The sequence below is a fragment of the Dermochelys coriacea genome, chromosome 1, assembly GCF_009764565.3.
Source record: "Dermochelys coriacea isolate rDerCor1 chromosome 1, rDerCor1.pri.v4, whole genome shotgun sequence".
Lineage (NCBI taxonomy): Eukaryota > Metazoa > Chordata > Testudines > Dermochelyidae > Dermochelys > Dermochelys coriacea.
The window spans coordinates 11,602,112-11,623,349 of record NC_050068.2 but is presented as its reverse complement, the minus strand read 5'-3'; positions in this window follow the sequence as shown (position 1 = coordinate 11,623,349).

Below are 21,238 nucleotides of genomic sequence, written 5' to 3'. Positions count from 1 at the left end.
CAGTAGAACTTCAAACATTGCTTGGAGGGCTTGGAGGCCTGAATTATCATTTGAACCCTAAACAAGCTAGAGCAGGAGATGACAAACTCAAAAGAGTCAGACACAAACATACGTCAACATCATCCCAATGGGTATTACGAATTAACATTTAAATCTCTTTAAAGACTAGACAAATATATCAATTTCGTCACCGGTGATTTAGATAATGGCATAGACAAGACACTTAAAAAATCTGCGGATGATACCAAGCTGGGAGGGATTGCAAGTGCTTTAGAGGACAGGATTAAAATTCAAAATGATCTGGACAAACTGGAGAAATGGTCTGAAGTAAATAGGGTGAAATTCAATAAGGACAAATGCAAAGAACTTCACTTAGGAAGGAACAGTGAGTTGCACACATACAAAATGGGAAATGACTGTCTAGGAAGGAGTACTGCAGAAAGGGATCTGGGGGTCATAGTGGATCACAAACTAAATATCAGTCAACAGCGTAACACTGTTGCAAAAAAAGCAAACATCATTCTGGGATATATTAGCAGGAGTGTGATAAGCAAGACACACGAAGCAGTTCTTCCTCTCTACTTCGTGCTAATTAGGCCTTAACTGGAGTACTGTGTCCGGTTCTGGGTGCCACTGTGACATTCTATACCTTGGGGGAGCACCCTGTAACCCCCCATATTCCTTATTTATATATAATTGTGATCTTGCATATAAAGCAGGCCTTGTGAGGTATCAGAGGAAAGGTTATGATCTGCTGAAAATCACTGGTCTATCTAAATACGTATATCATTAGTGCATATGAAGGTATGAGATTGTGTTATATGTTTGCCAGTAAAACATGCTGTAAGTTGGGGAATCGGCCAGATGTTAGCTCCCCAGAGACAACAGCAAGGAAAGTACCAACGCCCAAGTGGGTGTCAAACAACCATCAACAGCCATTGTCCAGCCAGGGAGTTAAAATTCAATGACTCACCTGCATAAGGCCACACCAAGGGAATTGCTCAACCTTCCCTGGGGACTCAGCAATTCCCACCAGACATGTCTGGACTTGTGTTCTCCAAGCACATGGACTAAGGGTATAAAACAGAACACAGGGGCCCAGTGCTTGGCCTTTCTCTTTCCCCCACCTATGCTGCAAGCAACAAGGACACTCAGAAGACTGAAGACTCCAACAGAAGAGACTGGCCCTTAAGGGACAAACCTGTATATTAAGGACTTCAATAACCAGTGGGGTAAAAAAACTGCTTAATCTAGATGTTGCCCAGTCTAATAGGGTTGAGAGTTTAGACTGTGTGCTTGTATTTTATTTTATTTTGGTAACTAACTCTGACTTTTTGCCTGTCATTTATAATCACTTAAAATCTATCTTTTGTAGTTAATACATTTGCTCAACTGTTTATCTTTACCAGTGAGTTTGTATGAAGTGTTTGGTAAATCTGCTCAGGTTTGCTAAGGATGGTGTATATCCACTTTCCATTGATAAAGTGGTGAACCAATTAATAAATTTGCACTGCTCATCTTTAGCAGTGCAAGATAATATATTCCTGAGGTACAGTGCTGGGAGATGGGGGGATTTGGCTGGTACCTTTCTCTGTGTGCCTCATGAGTGGCTCTGGGAGCATTCATGCAATCTAGCTGAGTGTGGGGCTCCACATGTGGTTGTGCTGAGTGATCACAGCTCCTGGAGGGGTTTGCTGCTTGTCATTAGCAAAGCATTGTGAGAGACAGCCCAGGCTGGAGAATTAAGGGGGCACAGCAGTTCCACAGTCCCAGGCTGAACCCCGGGGATCCTGTCACAGCCACATTTCAGGAAAGATGTGGAAAAATTGGAGAAAGTCCAGAGAAGAGGTGATTAAAGCTCTAGAAAACATGACCTATGAGGGAAGATTGAAAACATGGGGTTTATTGAGTCTGAAGATGAGAAGGCTGAAAGGGGACATGATAACAGTTTTCAAGTACATAAAAGGTTGTTAAAAGGAGACAGGAGAAAAATTGTTCTCATTAACCTCTGAGAATAGGAGAAGACGCAATGGGCTTAAATTGCAGCAAGGGAGGTTTAGGTTGCACATTAGAAAAAGCCTCCTAACTGTCAGGGTGGTTAAGCACTGGAATAAATTGCCCAGGGAGGTTGTGGAATCTCCGTCATTGGAGATTTTTAAGAGCAGGTTAGACAAACCCCTGTCGCGGATGGTTTAAATAATACTTAGCCCTGCCATGAGTGCAGGGGACTGGACTAGATGACCTCTCGAGATCCCTTCCAGTCCTATGATTCTATCATCATGTGGCTGCCTTTCTTCTAACTCACACAGCACTCTCATTTTCCAAAATCCTTTTCAAAAATGTATACCTGGGCAGCAAGATCCCTGTGTGTTTTAGGGGACTTTCTGACCCACAAGCGGTATTTCTCCTCTCCCCTGCTCAGGGGTAACTGCTGTGAAGTCAAGGGAGTTGCACAGGCTGTAGAGTGTGCCCATAGCACCCCAGAACCACTGCACCAGTGTAACACAGACAGACCCTGGTCATCAGTGGGTGGGATCGAACTTGGGACCTCTGGAGCTACATGCATGAGCCTCTACCGCATGACCTAAAAGCCACGTGGCTCTTAGTTAAGGCTGTAGCAGACTCATTAATCTGTAAGTGGTCTCGGTGCCACTAGCGGGGACAGAGCACTACCCCCAGGAGGTGTGTGGGTTACACTCGCATTCTGAGTGTTCTTCATAGTGCTGCTAGGGCTTGTTCTTGTGTGGTAAAATCTTCTCCCAACCAGTTCAGGCACTGCTAGTGCAGAAACAGCCCTCATTCACTGCAGCCCATTCTGGAGCTCTCATTTGGGCACTGGGCTTTCCTCACGTTGACAAGATACTTTGAGATGCTATTTTTAGAGACCCTAGTTTTGGGACACATTCTTCACAGCTGTCTAGACAGATTTACTGTAACTCCCTCTGCCAGCTTTACCCTGTGGGGATCCTTTGCAAGTCACACTGCAGCCTGCTCCGTGGTGGTGGTGAACCTCTTCCAACCACTTCGGGGAGGGACCTCCAGAGAAAGCAGTGACACCTGGGCATGTATGTTGCAGATCCCATGGTATAGGGCCTGATCCAAAGCCCAGTGAGACCAATCACCAGACCCAGGATTTCAGGGCTGCTCAGTTCTCTTCCCCAAGGTTTAGGAGACAATTGTATCTCACATCCCAAGAGAAGAACAAATGGAGGAGAAGGAGAGGAATCGAAGCAGAGTGCTTTTGTAAAATGTGTGCTGCACACACCTTCTGGCATTTCTGGTTTAGTGAGACCTTGTTGTGGTTTTCAGTTTGCAGCAAAAACAGAACTAAAAATGCTGACTAGGTTCCTGGTTCCGAGTGAGAAGGGCTGATGAGAGCTCCTCTTCCAACTGAATCCCCTTTTGATACTATCAGACCTGCAGTTACCTACACTAGTGCAAAGCAGGTACCATCCACACCAGAGTCAGAAAGGCAGTGTTTCGCACCCACTTTGCACTGGTGTAACGGATCACAAGTACATGAGAGCACACAATCAGATCCTGTAAATCTCTCGCATTTGGCCTGGAAGCTGGCCAAGTACAGGGAAAAACAAGCCAATACTCCCCAACCTAGTATGTTGACCTTGTAGCTTTATAATTGGACTAAATCCACCATCCTTTAATTTGACTAGTTAGGATCAGCTCTGAGATTAAATAAGCACTGTCATTTCTCAATGGAGCATCGCTGTTGAAGTCAATGCAGTTTCACCAGGGCTGAATTTATTCCATTCTCTTCACTGGCCTTTTGCGAGTGTGTTTTGAATTCCTCATAGTCCCATCTAAGTCCCCTGCAAGGCAACTTTGGAACCTGCAAAGTGGACAACTCAGCTGCAGATTTCAAAATCTTAAACACCCAGCGATAACTGGGAAAGGACAAGGCTAGACAAACAAGGCCAGGCAACGGAGCAAGTCCAGTTTGTTTTCTGGATTTCTGTCCAATGTCGATTAATTCTGACCTACCATCGAAAAGTGCTGCACAAACTGTGAGGCCAAAACCGTGCCTACAGAAGAGCCACGGCATGTCATTCAGGCCCAGTGCCCTGTTGCACAAGAGCAGAGCATCACACTGCCCCCGGGGAATTCTGCCTGGAGAATTCCTTCTGGACACCTGCTGCTGCTACACTCCTCCAGGGGTGCGACAGGCTGCCCGCCAGCACACCCAGCCAGCTCCGTTGGCTGGGACACAGAAAGGAGGGATCATGATCCTGCTTTCTCCCCACCCACTGGAGCTGTCCTGCAGCCCTGGAGATTCACAGAAGGGTTACAGCTGTGCCTGTCAGCAGTGCAGGTGTAACCCACACACTTCCTGGGTGTGGGGTTCTGTCCCATGTAGTGGCACTGAGACAAGTTAGAGAGAGAGAGAGAAAATGAGTCTGCTCTGCAGCCTGAACTAACAGGCAGGTGGCTTTTAGCTCATGCAGTAGAGGCTCATGCACCAAGCTCCAGAGATCCCCAGTTCGATCCCACCCGCCGCCGACTGGGGTCTGTCGGCGTTACGCAGGGTCACAGCAGGCCTCTGGTGCCTTTCCCCACCACAGAACAGCCAGGCACAATCAGGTCCTAACTGACTGGATTCTCTGGGGTGCTGAGCACCCACAAATCCCACCAAAGGTGCTGACTCCATGGGTGTTCCGGGGCTGGAGCATCCATGAGGAAATATAGGGGGTGTTCCGCACTCACCGGCCACAGCTGTTCGGCGGCCCTGCCCAACAGCTGATCAGTGGCTCGGGGAGGGAGGATAGTGGCAGGCAGGCACGGGCCTCAGGAGGGGATGGAGCGGGGGCAGGAAGAGGTGGAGCGAGGATGGGGCCTTGGGGTAAGAGGCGGAGTGGGGGTGGGGCCTCGGGACAGAGCGGGGATGGAGCACCCCCGGGGAAACTAGAAGTCGGGGCCTATGATTCCCACTGCATCCAGTCAGTCCTGCTGAGGGTCTCAGAAAATGCCCGTCGCCCTGGCATCAGAGTGCCTGGTGGAAGCACTGTTCAGGCATTAAAGAGCATGTGCACCAGACCATAAGCTTAATTTTAAAAAGTCTCTCCCACTTCCTGGCTTGCTGTGTTTATTTAGGCTCTTAATGCAATGAACAGAATGCAAAGCCCCACCACAGCTCTCTTCTTCACAGAGGCAGGGCAGCCTAGTGGACTGGACTAGGACTCAGAAGACCTGAGTTTTATTCCTGGCTCAGCTACTAGCCTGCTGGGTGACCTCAGACAAGTCGCTTCACCACTTGGTGCCTCGGTTTCCCCTTCTGTAAAATGGGGCTAATGACACTTGACCTCCATTGTGCAGCGCTTTGAGATCTAGGAGTGAAAAGTGCTAGATGAGAGCTTGGTTCTGTTATTGTGTCCCAGCCCCACAACTTCCACAGCCTGGGAGGTCCTTGGCGGAGCACGGGCGCACCAATGAAAGGATCGTGTCAATAATCAGAGCAGTGGCTTCTCCAGCCTCTGGCAGAATGCAACACTTGCTGGGCAGTTTTGAAGTCCTCCTAGCAAGGGGGACTAGAAATGGGAAGGCCATACATTTAGGCTGCATCTTCACTAGAAACGCTGCATCACCACAGCTGTGCGACTGTCACACTTCAATGGAGAGAAACTCACCACAGTGACAGGAGGGATTCTCCCATCGCTGGACTAAATCCACCTCTTCAAGAGGCAGTAGCTAGGACAAGGGAAGAATTTTTTCATTCACTCAGCACTGTCTACACCGGGGGTTGGGTCGGCTTAACTACATCGCTTACGGGGTGGGAATTTTTCAAACCCCCCCCCACACCCTCTCCCGAGCTGATGTAGCCGGGTCAACCTAATTTTTTAGCTCTTCATGCCCAGAGAAGGGAATGGCAGCTGCAGTCCTCAGTGCCTCTGAAAAGCTGGTCACACTTCTCTTTTGGAGCCTGAATATGGATTTAGTTAGTCTAGCTTTAAGCACCTCAGACACAAAAATGTTGGCTACGCTTTCCAACCTAACAGTGGGCTTCTGAGTTCAGCGTAGCTGCCAGCTTCCTGCCTTGATCCCCTACAATAAAGTGCAAGTGGCGACAGAAACCACTCTTCTTCCCCATGCAAGCTCAGTCTTTTCACCGGTATCCACCCCACACACTGCTCCAGAAATACAAAGAAAATACAAAAAGAAAAGGAGTACTTGTGGCACCTTAGGGACTAACAAATTTATTAGAGCATAAGCACAGCTCACTTCATTGGATGCATTTGGTGGAAAAAATAGAGGGGAGATTGATATACACACACAGAGAACATGAAACAATGGGTTTATCATACACACTGTAAGGAGAGTGATCACTTAAGATAAGCCATCACCAGCAGCGGGGGCGGGGGGAAGGAGGAAAACCTTTCATGGTGACAAGCAAGGTAGGCTATTTCCATTAGTTAACAAGAATATCTGAGGAACAGTGGGGGGTGGGGTGGGGTGGGGGGGAGAAATAACATGGGGAAATAGTTTTACTTTGTGTAATGACTCATCCATTCCCAGTCTCTATTCAAGCCTAAGTTAATTGTATCCAGTTTGCAAATTAATTCCAATTCAGCAGTCTCTCCTTGGAGTCTGTTTTTGAAGCTTTTTTGTTGAAGGATAGCCACTCTTAGGTCTGTAATCGAGTGACCAAAGAGATTGAAGTGTTCTCTGACTGGTTTTGAATGTTATAATTCTTGACGTCTGATTTGTGTCCATTCATTCTTTTACGTAGAGACTGTCCAGTTTGACCAATGTACATGGTAGAGGGGCACTGCTGGCACATGATGGCATATATCACATTGGTAGATGCGCAGGTGAACGAGCCTCTGATAGTGTGGCTGATGTGATTAGGCCCTATGATGGTGTCCCCTGAATAGATACGTGGACAGAGTTGGCAACGGGCTTTGTTGCAAGGATAGGTTCCTGGGTTGGTGGTTCTGTTGTGTGGTGTGTGGTTGCTGGTGAGTATTTGCTTCAGATTGGGGGGCTGTCTGTAAGCAAGGACTGGCCTGTCTCCCAAGATCTGTGAGAGTGATGGGTCGTCCTTCAGGATAGGTTGTAGATCCTTGATGATGCGTTGGAGAGGTTTTAGTTGGGGGCTGAAGGTGATGGCTAGTGGCGTTCTATTATTTTCTTTGTTGGGCCTGTCCTGTAGTAGGTGACTTCTGGGTACTCTTCTGGCTCTGTCAATCTGTTTCTTCACTTCAGCAGGTGGGTATTGTAGTTGTAGGAATGCATGATAGAGATCTTATAGGTGTTTGTCTCTGTCTGAGGGGTTGGAGCAAATGCGGTTATATCGTAGAGCTTGGCTGTAGACAATGGATCGTGTGGTATGATCTGGATGAAAGCTAGAGGCATGTAGGTAGGAATAGCGGTCAGTAGGTTTCCGATATAGGGTGGTGTTTATGTGACCATCGCTTATTAGCACCGTAGGGTCCAGGAAGTGGATCTCTTGTGTGGACTGGTCCAGGCTGAGGTTGATGGTGGGATGGAAATTGTTGAAATCATGGTGGAATTCCTCAAGGACTTCTTTTCCATGCGTCCAGATGATGAAGATGTCATCAATGTAGCGCAAGTAGAGTAGGGGCATTAGGAGACGAGAGCTGAGGAAGCATTGTTCTAAGTCAGCCATAAAAATGTTGGCATACTGTGGGGCCATGTGGGTACCCATCGCAGTGCCGCTGATTTGAAGGTATACATTGTCCCCAAATGTGAAATAGTTATGGGTGAGGACAAAGTCACAAAGTTCAGCCACCAGGTTAGCCGTGACATTATCGGGGATACTGTTCCTGACAGCTTGTAGTCCATCTTTGTGTGAAATGTTGGTGTAGAGGGCTTCTACATCCATAGTGGCTAGGATGGTGTTTTTAGGAAGATCACCAATGGACTGTAGTTTCCTCAGGAAGTCAGTGGTGTCTCGAAGATAGCTGGGAGTGCTGGTAATGTAGGGCCTGAGGAGGAAGTCTACATAGCCAGACAATCCTGCTGTCAGGGTGCCAATGCCTGAGATGATGGGGCGTCCAGGATTTCCAGGTTTATGGATCTTGGGTAGCAGATAGAATACCCCAGGCCGGGGTTCTAGGGGTGTGTCTGTGCGGATTTGTTCTTGTGCTTTTTCAGGGAGTTTCTTGAGCAAATGCTGTCGTTTCTTTTGGTAACTCTCAGTGGGATCAGAGGGTAATGCCTTGTAGAAAGTGGTGTTGGAGAGCTGCCTAGTAGCCTCTTGTTCACACTCCGACCTATTCATGATGACGACAGCACCTCCTTTGTCAGCCTTTTTGATTATGATGTCAGAGTTGTTTCTGAGGCTGTGGATGGCATTGTGTTCTGCATGGCTGAGGTTATGGGGCAAGCGATGCTGCTTTTCCACAATTTCAGCCTGTGCACGTCGGCGGAAGCACTCTATGTAGAAATCCAGGCTGCTGTTTCGACCTCAGGAGGAGTCCACCCAGAATCCTTCTTTTTGTAGTGTTGGCAGGAAGGTCTCTGTGGGTTAATATGTTGGTCAGAGGTGTGTTGGAAATATTCCTTGAGTCGGAGACGTCCAAAATAGGATTCTAGGTCACCACAGAACTGTATCATGTTCGTGGGGGTGGAGGGGCAAAAGGAGAGGCCCCGAGATAGGACAGATTCTTCTGCTGGGTTAAGAGTATAGTTGGATAGATTAACAATATTGTTGGGTGGGTTACGGGAACCACTGTTGTGGCCCCTTGTGGCATGTAGTAGTTTAGATAGCTTAGTGTCCTTTTTCTTTTGTAGAGAAGCAAAGTGTGTGTTGTAAATGGCTTGTCTAGTTTTTGTAAAGTCCAGCCACGAGGAAATTTGTGTGGAAGGTTGGTTCTTTATGAGAGTATCCAGTTTTGAGAGCTCATTCTTAATCTTTCCCTGTTTGCTGTAGAGGATGTTGATCAGGTGGTTCCGCAGTTTCTTTGAGAGTGTGTGGCACAAGCTGTCAGCGTAGTCTGTGTGGTATGTAGATTGTAATGGATTTTTTACCTTCAGTCCTTTCGGTATGATGTCCATCTGTTTGCATTTGGAGAGGAAGATGATGTCTGTCTGTATCTGTATGAGTTTTTTCATGAAGTTGACAGATTTCCACTCTATATGGCTAAATTCAGTGCCTTGCATAATGACAGGTTTCAGAGTAGCAGCCGTGTTAGTTTGTATTCGCAAAAAGAAAAGGAGTACTTGTGGCACCTTAGAGACTAACAAATTTATTAGAGCATAAGCTTTCGTGAGCTACAGCTCACTTCATCGGATGCATTTGGTGGAAAAAACAGAGGGGAGATTGATGGCTTATCTTAAGTGATCACTCTCCTTACAGTGTGTATGATAAACCCATTGTTTCATGTTCTCTGTGTGTGTATATCAATCTCCCCTCTGTTTTTTCCACCAAATGCATCCGATGAAGTGAGCTGTAGCTCACGAAAGCTTATGCTCTAATAAATTTGTTAGTCTCTAAGGTGCCACAAGTACTCCTTTTCTTTTTGCGAATACAGACTAACACGGCTGCTACTCTGAAAAGAAAATACAGAAACTCGCATCGTTCTGTAATGTATGTGTGTGGGGATTGTTTTTAACATATTTTGAATGAAGGAACTGAAAGCACAACTCAAAAAAAGGGAAATAAATTAAATCTTGATTGTTAATACAAATATTATATTGAACAACTTGCTGAGTAAAGTCGCATGGAAAAGAACAGCTCTTGTTACATTCAGGTGTTTGCTTTTTTGACAATTATTTATTATTTGTATTACTGAAGCACCTAGGGACCACAGTCATAGATAACAGCTTGTTGTGCCAGGGTAAAAAGCCAGTCTCTGCCCCAAAGAGTTTACCATCTAAGTAGGTGTTGGACAGTGGAATGTTGTAAGTACCGGTACTTATTAATAAGATGGCTCTCAAATGCAGCATGACCTCCAGGGGAAGGAAATATGCATTTAAAAAGAGCTCAAGCAGGTGAATCATACATATCTTATGTCACACCTGGATACCTGTTTACACAATTGACCTTAGAGATGTCTACAAATTCTGAAGGAGCCATTCCAAACTGGACATGGTGGTCCAGATTCAGCCCCGGGGCAAGTGGGTCCAACTCTAAAGAGATGATCGGCTTCAATGGAGCTGCATTTGGCCTGATATGCATTTTTAAAAGTACCGAAATACGTATTTATTTTATTTTAATGAGTCCAGAAGGAAAATATCTATCAAACCATTCCATGGCATTAGGAGTGCTACAGCTGGCTTCTCAACTGCCCTACATGTCTTCAAGGGACTTGCTATTGAATTTAAAATTGTAACACACGCACACACACACACACACACACACAAAGCTGAGGGTGAAACTTTCAAAAAACACTAGATGGCTTAACTGTGCTCCTGCTGAAGTCAATAGGGAGTGGGTGGGGAGAAACTGAATTCGATTTAGCTCCTAAACCCCTGAGATGCTTTTGAAAATTTCCCCCTAGGTCACTACTAACTCAGGCAGAGTGCCCCCAGCAGAATCACAGCAATGCTCTGGATCTGTGGCTCTCAACCTCTCCAGACTACTATACCCCTTGCAGGAGTCTGATTTGTCTTGAGTACCCCCAAGATTCACCTCACTTAAAATCTACTTGCTTACAAAATCAGGCACAAAAATATACAAGTGTCACAGCCACACTGTTACTGAAAAATTGCTGATTTTCTCATTTTTACCATATAATGATAAAGTAAATCAACTGGAATATAAACACTGTACGTACATTTCAGTGTATAGTATATACAGCAATATAAACTAGTCATTGTCTGTATGAAATTTTAGTTTGTACTGACTTTGCTAGTGCTTTTTATGTAGCCTGTGGTAAAACTAGGCAAATATCTAGATGAGTTGCTGTACCCCTGGAAGACCTCTGCGTACCCCCAGGGGGTTGGATTCCGCTGGGAGAGAACCACTGGTCTGGATTATCTAGCCCTGGATTCCCTTTAGTCCAAATCTGCTCATTTGATAAAGGCTGATGAGAACAAAGCTGAAGGTGATGTGCTTCAGGCACTATTAGGTGCGAGTCTGGTTTAGGAATCAGTCTTGTTTCAGGCGAAGTGTTTCATACTCTGAATATGTGTGGAGCAGGGATAATAGGAAATAACAGATGTTGGATTCATTTCCACCCTGCCACAGATTGTTCTTGAGAAGCAAAGGGCCAGCTTTGGAGTCATCTCCAGCAGAAAGACACCTAAAGTAGGGCAAAATATTTAGAGCAAACCATCTGTTGATGAATTCACACCCGCCTTCTTTTCACAGACATGAGCAAGTACACACTCACAGCTCTCACGCCAGCATATCTGGCCACATGGGAATTTTCCCTGTGCGGAGGGAATGTCTGGGTGATACAGAGCTGGTATAGTTGCTTTATTCCACCGTTCCTTGCAGACCCAGCTGTACGGACCCTGGTTGGGTCCAGACCAATTCTATGCTCCAACTGTTCCCAGTGCCAAAACAGCCCATTGGGATCACAGTCAACAGGGCAAACGTTGGAGCAGCATTGAGTCCGGGGACTGGGCCAAGCTTCCCAAGCTTATGGGGTCTTGCACTGGGCAACTTCACTAAGTATTTGCTATTCCTGCCCTGTGATTAGTCCCCCTATGTCACATGGCATTGTTTCTGCTTCCTGATTGGATTGCTGATTTTTTTATAAACAAGAGGAGGATTTGAATGAGTGATCCCATGCAAAAAAACACATTTTTGTACAAGCAATTGTGAAACTACCTATGTGAATATTCGTGTAAACATATTTGCACACATAATCTCAACACTTACCTCTTTCTCTGATCATTTCCACAAACAAAATAGACTCATAAATACTCAGGCCCAAATCAAAGGGGTTGTGATTCCCATTGAAGGGAATCTGCCGTCTTTATTCGAATGCAAGTTCACAACTACTTCTCTTTAGTACTTGCCCAGCTTTGGTTGTGCCCAGGACTTTAAAAAGCAGCAATGAGCAATGGATGGAATACATTGCAAACAGCACTTAATTTCAGTGACTAATCATAATTTTACGGAAGAAAAGTAAGGAAAGGCTCACAAGTCTTTGGGGCTTTCCCCTTCTTACGCCACCTGCACAAATATTTAGCTCCAAATTCTTCTGTTAGCTCTAGCAGTGTAAAGGATGGTCAAGTGGTGGGGCAGTAGTCTAGAAATTTGAAGATCAGGCTTCAAGTCCCTTAGCCTCTGTGTGTCTTATTTCCCCAGATTCAGACCTCAAAGATTGTGGGAACATAAGAGTGGCCAGACTGGGTCAGACCAAAGGTCCATCTAGCCCAGTATCCTGTCTTCTGACTGTGGCCAATGCCAGTTTTGTCAGAGGGCATGCACAGAACAGGGCAATTACTGAGTGATCCCCTCCAGTCGTCCACTCCCTTGTGTCCCTGACCACCTTAGCTAATAGCCATTGATGGATCTATCCTCCTTGAACTCATATAATTCTTTTTTTAACCCAGTTATACTTTTTGGCCTTCACAACATACCCTGGCAATGAGTTCCACAGGTGGAGTGGGCATTGTGGGAAGCAGTACTTCTTTTTGTTTCTTTTAACCCTGCTGCCTATTAATTTCATTGCGTGGCCCCTGGATCATGTGTTATGGGAAGGAGTAAATAACACTTCCTTATTTACTTTCTCCACATCAGTCCTGATTTTATAGACCTCTATCGTATCACACTTAGTTGTCTCTTTTCCACGCTAAACAGTCTCTGTCCTTTTAATCTCTCCTTGAACGGAAGCTGTTCCATAATTTTTGTTGCCCTTCTCTGTAGCTTTTTCATTTCTAATATATCTTTTTTGAGATGGAGTGACTGGAACTGCAGGCAGTAATCAAAGTGTAGGAGTCCCTTGGATTTATATGCTGCCATTGTGATAGTCTCTGTCTTATTATCTGTCCCTTTCCTTATGAGGAACTTAGATGATGCAGTCATAGGGCCCACAGAAATTATATGTAACTATTAAAGCCAAAAGAGCGCCTTCGAACTGAGAGCAGGGAACCAGAGAGTAGAATCTGGCCCTTAGACAACACAGCCCTCCCAGGGACTCTGCTCCATTAATCCTGCTGAGTATCACGTTCCATGTTGTGATGGTTTTTGATACATCTCAGACACCCGCGTCATTGCCAGGATCATCTAGAAATATGAAGAGGGGAAGGCAAAGGCTGGTTTCTAATTACAAACCCATAACAGGACGTGGATTTTTAAATCAATCATCTGATGCACAAACTCAAGTCGGTTCCATTAATTTCTCTTTCTCTCTGTGCCTCATACGAACTCCCAAGCTTTGCTGCAGCTGTATATAAAATCTCAGCCTCTTTATTCTTATGATTCTGGCTGTATTTTGACTTGCTTGGACTTGCCTAAACAGACCTTTAGAGAGGCGGGTGCCATATTGGTCGGCCTACTTCGGATAGGACATTGCAGAACTAGAGGACGCTCAGAGAAGAGCAATGAGATGATCAAAGGCCTGGAAATGTTCTCCTGTGACAAGTCATCAGAAAGACTGGGCCTGTTTTACTTTAGAAAGGAGAGGAATAAAGGTGGGCATCACAAGAGTATATAAAATAATAAATGCTCAAGGGAAGGTAGACTGGGAGTTTCTGTTCGATCAGTCCCGTTACACACTAGTAATGCACATTCCATGAACTATTAGAGACCAGGATGAGACCTAATGTTGGGGCAGGTTACCCCACATCTTCTACTGTGGGGTTCCTATGCCATCCTCTGAACCATCTGGTTCAGGATCCTGAACTGGATGGATCTCAGATTAGATCCAGTCTGGCAACCCTGCTTTCCTGTGTAGGTGTTTAATGATAGCCCCACGCCCTCAGTACCAATGGGAGAAGCATCTGGCAGGATGGGAGGCAAGTGGAAGGCTGCTGAACGATGCAATCCCACCAACATATTGAGAGAAGTGGCTGGAAGGACGATGGGGAGGCCAGACCCAGATGGGGAGCAGTAATTATTTTCTACTTCCACCACTGACTTCATAGATTATAAACGCAGAAGGGACCACTGTGATCATCTAGTCTGACCTCCTGGATAACACAGGCCATAGGACTTCCCTGAACTGATTCCTGTTTGAATGAGAGCATTGCTCTTAGAAAAACATCCAGGCTTGATTTTAAAATTTCCAGCCATGGCGAATCTACCACAGCCCTCGCTAGGTTGTTCCAATGCTTAATGCTTCTAATTATTACAAATTTGCACCTTAGTTCTAATCTGAATTTGCCTAGTTTAACCTTCCAGCAGCATGGTTGTACTGATGGCTCAGCACCTCTGAAAATCAGGCCCCGAGTGTCTTAAAATGGAGGCACCCCAAATGAAAATGGAGGTCCAAATGACTCTCTCATGGCCACACAGAAAGTCAGTGGCAGGAACAGCAATAGAACAGATCTTCTGACTCTCAGTCTTGCATGTTAACCACTAACTCGTCCTTCCTCCTTTATTGTACCTGAAAAGCTGTGACCCGATGCCTTGCTTTTCCTACTAAAACAACAGATTGCATAAGAAATGGGAAACAAGCATCTCTCTTGGCTTGGACAATCATCTTTGATTCATCCAACAAAATGTAGCAAATGCCAAAGCAGCACGCCCTATCATCATCATGTTCCCATTACACCTCTGGTGTTTAGGGCAGTGATGAAGCTCTTCCACTCCTGTCTGTTTCTGGCAAGTCTTTCAATGGTTCCCCAGCTTTGCCCCAGGTTTTTCAGCTCAGCTTTCACAGCTCTGTGCCATGTTGTTTTCGGGCAGCCTCATTTTCGTTTGCCTTCAGGTGTCCATCTTATTGCTACTCTGGTGATGGAATCAGTTTCCATCCGAAGCACATGGCCAATCCATCTCCAACACCTGCTGGCAATGATAGTGCTCATATCTTCTTGGCTGCACTGGGTCAATAAATCTTGGTTTGAGATTGTTCTGGGTCAAAAGATACAGAGGATTTTTCTGAGGCAGGTTGTATGGAATGAAGACAATTTGGACAGGTCATACTTTCTCATTCCCCAGCATTCTGCACTATAAAGTAATGTGGCAGCTCTGATAAATCTTTAGTTAGGTTTTGGTGTTGTATTTTGATGATTTCCAGACTGTATTTAAGTTCCTGAAGGTGTTCCTGCCTTTACTGATTTTGTTCCCGATGTCCTGGCTTGTTCCACCAGCCTGGCTGATGGTGCTGCCCAAGTATGTGAATGTTTCTACATTGATGAGAACATAATCCTCTATCCATACTGGTGATGGTGAGGCAACATTAAAGGTCATGAGAGCTGTCTTATTGTGGTTGATTTTCAGTCCAGTTTGCTGGCTGAATGCGTTGAGTCGAGTTGTTTTTTCTTGTATATGTTGTTCGGTATGTGATAGGAGAGTGAGATCATCTGTGAAGTCCAGGTCTTCAAGGGATGAGAAGGGTGTCTATGTTGATATCAAGATCTTCTTCTGCCTCCTGGATGTTTGCTTCCTCTTTAGATGTCTCCCTGTTTAGCAGTTCTTTGAAATGCTCTGTCCAGGGCATTTCTTGTTCTTTTTCTGTTGTTAGTAGGTGGCCTTGCTTGTCCCTGATGAGAGTGTTGTTGGTGTCTGCCATTTACCACCGTTAAGCCGCGTCATTTTGTAGACGGTTCCTTGTTCACCATGAGCAGCTGCATTCTCTGCTTGTGTTGCCAGATTATCATGCCCTGTGCACCCTGGATAATAACTTCTTCGCTAGCTGCCACTATTGGCTTTTGAATAATTGATCAAAACACTCAGAGTATCTCAACTATTTATTTCTTCCATATAATTACCGTAGCTGCGCCCCTTAATGGTGCTAAAAGTTAGAGTGGCAAAGGACTCTTTGCCGCTTTTACAGATCCGGACTAACACGGCTCTGATACTAAAAGTTAGAGGGAGTCAAAATAAAATTAGATCCAGATGTAAAGTAGCACTGAGGGGTTGACTTACACCCACAAAAAAACAGATGGGAAATATAAAGGAAAGGCTAAAAAATCAGATCTGACACTCCAGCTTTCATTCCTGCTCTTGAACTAACAAATGGTGCCTTGATTTTGTGAATTTCCTTGGCTTAGCTGCTCTGAGCAGGCTAATTTATAATAGGTAATTAACCAAGGGCTGACACGGACTGCAAACCATCCCTACTCTCTCAGAAATGAGGTAATTGTCATTATAAAGCTATCTTGTGACTTAGAATAGACGTGGCAGCTGCCATATTGGGGTTTAGAACCAGGGAACTCCAGGACTAAAAAAGCACAAGCTGCTACAATTTGAGCTAAAGAATCAACCTCCCTGATAAAGTGGCTGGAACAGACTCACTTCCTCAGTGGATTGGCACAGAGGCACTCTCCAGTGAGTTACATTCACCTGCACAGAGGAATAAGAGTCCCCACTTACGCAGGCTTTCTGGAGCTTGGGTCCAGGTGCATAGTAGTAAACTGAGCTGTGCACCTGCCTCCTCCCTCTCTGGCGGTGGGGCAGGGAATATGCAGGTGTGGTTCCCTTTCCCCATTGTCTAGCTAGCAGGGAATTACCACCTTGCTGGAGCATGGGGGTGGAGCAGGGAGGGAACTGCTCCTGGGGCGTGGTGTAGCGAGGCGCGATTCCTTGTGGCCTTAGGACACAATCCAGCCCAAAGCTGGAACAAAGCCATATTCAAGCTCGTTATCCATACTGCGATGGATACACAGGGGCTGGACGTCCCAGGCCCATCGTTTTTGGGTTTGGTTTGGTTGTTCCACATTTCCCAGGAATCTATCAGTGTTAATTCCAAGGGCGAAATTGGTAAAAAATACCAAAGCGAAGGGCAGCGGGCAGGGAGCTGAGAGGTGCCCCGTACTCACGGGACGAGGGGGGCCAGGGGAGCCCATGCTCGCTGATGTAGCAGTTGAGGAATCCTTCCACCCTCTGTGGCTGCAGTAGTTGTGGCTGTCCATTTCACTGCCCCACAGCTGCACTGCTCCAGCTGGGACTCTGCAAAGAGGGAGCGAGTCTCAGCTCACACAAAATTCAGGTGAAAAAAAAAATCAGTCAAACCCAAATACTGATATTTTCAAAACCCAGGGATTTTTCAGAGAAAATCAGAACAACCCAAAAGCAAAGGGCCTGAGAGATGTGGTACAAAAGCCCAGCTAAATCAGGCAGATGCCCTGCCAGCTGGTAAACCTTCTAGTGTACCTCAGCCCTTATTTACATCTAGTGTTGGAGCCACATTGTCCCAGAATCTTAGACAGAGAAGGTGAGGGAGGTGATATCTGTTATTGGACCAACTTCTGCTTCGAGCTTACACAGAACTCGACTTCAGGTTGTCTCTCTTATTTAAAAACCTCTCTTGTATTTTGTACTTATTTAAACCTAACCTACTGTGATTGACTTTCCTGTGACCGGATTGGTATTTCTATAATGCCAACTTCACATGTGCCCTGCTGTTGCTGCTTTTATCGGTAGGTTCCATACATAATTAAGAAGTGTAATGGTCATACTAGGTCCAGTAATAATTCCCAGAGCTATCAGTACTAGTGTCTCAGAGCATAAGCTGATGACCAGATGTGGTCTGGAAGAAGTCTCCCGCATGGTATAATAACGAGCAATTAGATACATTATGGTGGTTTTATGTTTTTGTCTGAAGCAACTGATATTGGTCACTATGAGAGACAGGACACTGCTCTAAATGGACATTGCTCTGCACCAGGAAGGCAATCTCATGTTCCTGCACTGTAAAACCCAGTCACTTGGGACTAGATTGAAAAGCACCAAGAAACATACTGTAGAGAACACCCTTCCCTTAGCAGGGACCTACCAGATCTTTTTCATCTCTCATGTCTGGGACTCTATTATTCAAGGTCGACAAGGCAAAACAAACAAACAAACAAAATGCATCCAAAACATTTAAAAAAATGTCTCTTCCCCCGTTACTAAAAAAACCTAAAATGACGCCTGTCCTCTGCTAAACACCTAGGCCAGGTCCTCACAGGGAATGAGGTACCTATGGCCTGGTCTAAATTAAAAACGTAGAGGCACCTAGCTATGTCGCTAAGGGGTGTGAAAAATCCACCCCTCTGAGTGGTGTAGTTACACCGACCTAACCTCCGGTGTAGACAGCGCTAGGTCTATGGAAGAGTTCTTCCTCTGGCCTAGCTACCCCCGCTCAGGGATGTCAGGGGCGGCCCATGGTGCCCGTGCTCCACCAATATGACAGCATGGGGGCCCAGCGCCACCAAAGTTTGGGGCCGGGTCTCTCCCCCGGCCCCGCCTGCCGCTCCCAGGCAATTTAAAAGGGCCCAGCGCCCCCGCCGCCACTACCAGCAGTGCAATGGGGCTAAGGCAGCTCCCTGCCTGCCCGTCTACTTCCGGAAGTGGCTGTTAGGTCCCTGCTGCCCCTGGTGGGGGTGTCTCCATATGCTGCCCCCCGCCCCAAGCACCAATTCTGCCAACTGTGGCCAATGGGAGCTGCGGGGGTGGCGCCTGCGGACAGCGGCACATGGAGACCCCTCTAGCCCCCCGCATAGGAGCTGCTGCCAGAGGGGGGTGCGGGTTACTTTTGGGAGCCACCCAAGGTAAGCACTGCACCCCTCATCCTCTCCCACACCACAACCCCCAGTCCCAGCCCAGAGCCTGCACCCCACACCCAAACTCCCTCCCAGAGCCCGCCCCCTCACCCCCTCCCGCAGCCCAGACCCCACACCCTGCACCCAAATTCCCTCCCAGAGCCCATCCCCTGCACCCCAACCCTTATCCCCAGCCCAGAACCCGCACCCTGCACCCAAACTCCCTCCCAGAGCCTGCCCCTGCAAGCCCCCCACACCCAAATCCCCAGCCCAGAGCCCACCCCACACACCCAAATGCCCTCCCAGAGCCCCACCCCCTCCAGTACCCCAATCCCCAGCCCAGAGTCCACCCCCGCACCCAAACTCCCTCCCAAAGCCCACCCCCTGCACCCTCTCCTGCATCCCAATCCCCATCCCAGCCCAGAGCCTGCCCCCTGTACCTCCTCCCTCACCCTTCCCCAGCCCAGAGCCCATACCCTGCAACCAAATGCCCTCCCAGAGCCAACCCCCTGCACCCCCTGCTGCACCCCAACCCCAGCCCAGAGACCGCCCCTGCACCCAACTCCCTCCCAGAGCCTGTCCCTGCACCCCCTCCTGCACCCCACCCCCTGCCCCAACCCAGGGCCTGCACTCCACATCCAAACTCCTTCTGAGAGCCTTAGGCAGGTGTGGGAGGTGGGGGCTGGACTTGGTTCCGTTCTGGGCACTACCAAAAATTATCCAAACCTGCTGCCTGCGGGGGAGGTGGATTAACTATGGCGACGGGAGAACCCCTTATATCGGTGGAGGGGGTGTCCACACTGAAGCACTGCAGCCGTGGGGCTGAAGCCTTTCAAGTGCAGCCAAGCCCTAACTCGCATTGATTTCAGCGGGAGTTAGCCACCAAAATACCGTTGAGGATCTGGGCCAGAGCTCCTCAGTGGAATGGTGCCACAATCAGATAACAAGGAATTTATTTGGTATGAAAACACACAGTAGCTTAGGATCCCAGAGGAAAAAAAAAAAAACCTCAACTCCACCTCCCCAAATAAAGACACCCAAACCACCACTGCTATACTGAAGTCTAGGCAGCCATTAAAAATCTCATGGGTGTTTTTTACAGCCTGTTGTTCACAAGTAACAGCTGAGGTGACTAAAAATAGAAGAGAGTAGAGGAAACATTTTCCTATGTTTCGCTTTGTTCTCCTGACAGGACTTTGGGTATGATCATCTCCATTGTTCTGCCTCCTTAGTCAATTAGGGCTTGTCTACATGGCTAGTTAGTGCGTGGCAAGACGGGATGTGAATGTACACCATCCTAGCCTGCAACTCACAAACTAGCCAGGGTTTTGCTCCTGCCTGCTAGAAGTCCCCCCAGTGCTCTCTGACGGACTCCCATCAAAAGGCACTACAGAACTTTTAGGGTACGGCTACACTGCAATAAAAAAGCCACAGCACCAAATGTCAGTGCCTGGGTCAGCTGACTCAGGCTTTGCAGGGCTAAAAATGGCAGTGTAGACGTTTGGACTCAAGGTGGAGCTTCGGCTCTGACACCCTTCCCATTTGTGGGGTTTCAGACCCTGCGCTCCAGCCCGAGCCTGAATATCCACACTGCAATTTTTAGCCCCGCAGCATGAGTCCTGTGAGCCCAGGTCAGCTGACCTGGGCCAGCCGTCGGTCTCTTATTGCAGTGTAGCAGGATCCAGGCAAGCTAGTGTGCTGTACATTCATATCTCACCTTGCCACACGCTAAAGAACCATGTAGTCAAGCCCTTAATCAGTTTCCCCCTTGTTTGTGGGTGTCTTTCAGGTAGCAACAGGGAGGGGAGGAAAATAGTTTTAAAAGTAGGAAAATGGGATTGCAAAAACTCAGAAATTGTCTTAGGAATTCCAGGCTAGGTGAAGTAACTAAAACTTCTTTTACCTCTTTCTTTTTTTCAATTAACCACCATGGATTTCAAGTTCGCAGAGTCCCTTTAAGGTTGAAAATGCAATTTTGGTGTTTGAATTTATTGACCTTGCAAGAACACTGGAGTTATAAGCTAAGTGAAGGCATTATAACCCCCCCTTCCCCCGCTTGCTATGTAAGTCATGGCAAATGTCTTCCCCCATACTAGCGATATGGCACAAATCTTTTAAACTAGGTCTCTGAGCTCCCACACAGATTATGTTTCACACTCACGTGCTGCTTGTATAATGTCATCCTTGCCAGTCCAGTTTGGTCTGGTCAGCTGAGGTTGTCCATCTGGTTCAGTAGCATTTATACCTGTTTGTTGTCAATACAGACTGGGACCAAAACCCCAACTCTGAGTACCCTGATCTGAGTATTAGTAGCCACAGCCGTTCAAAAATGGCAAGCCATGCCCCCCCAAAATCATGATATTGGCTTACAAGAATCATAGGATTTTTATGAATAATAATTGTTGAGTTCTTTTTATTTGTCTTCTAGGTTTTGAACCTCCCTTTGCTTTAAATGAAAGCAAAGATTCTTGTGAAATAGCATGACTCCAGAAGCTGGGTCTTTAAGAAAAACACCAAATATCATGAGACTCATGATAAAAATCATGAGAGCTGGCAACACAGTAAGCATTGCATACATGCGAGAGTGGGACAGAGTGAATAATGGATTTTTCAGTTGAAGAGGTTGAACCGAAAAATCCAAATAATTCCAATTCAATCGAAAGCAATTTTTTTCCTGAAA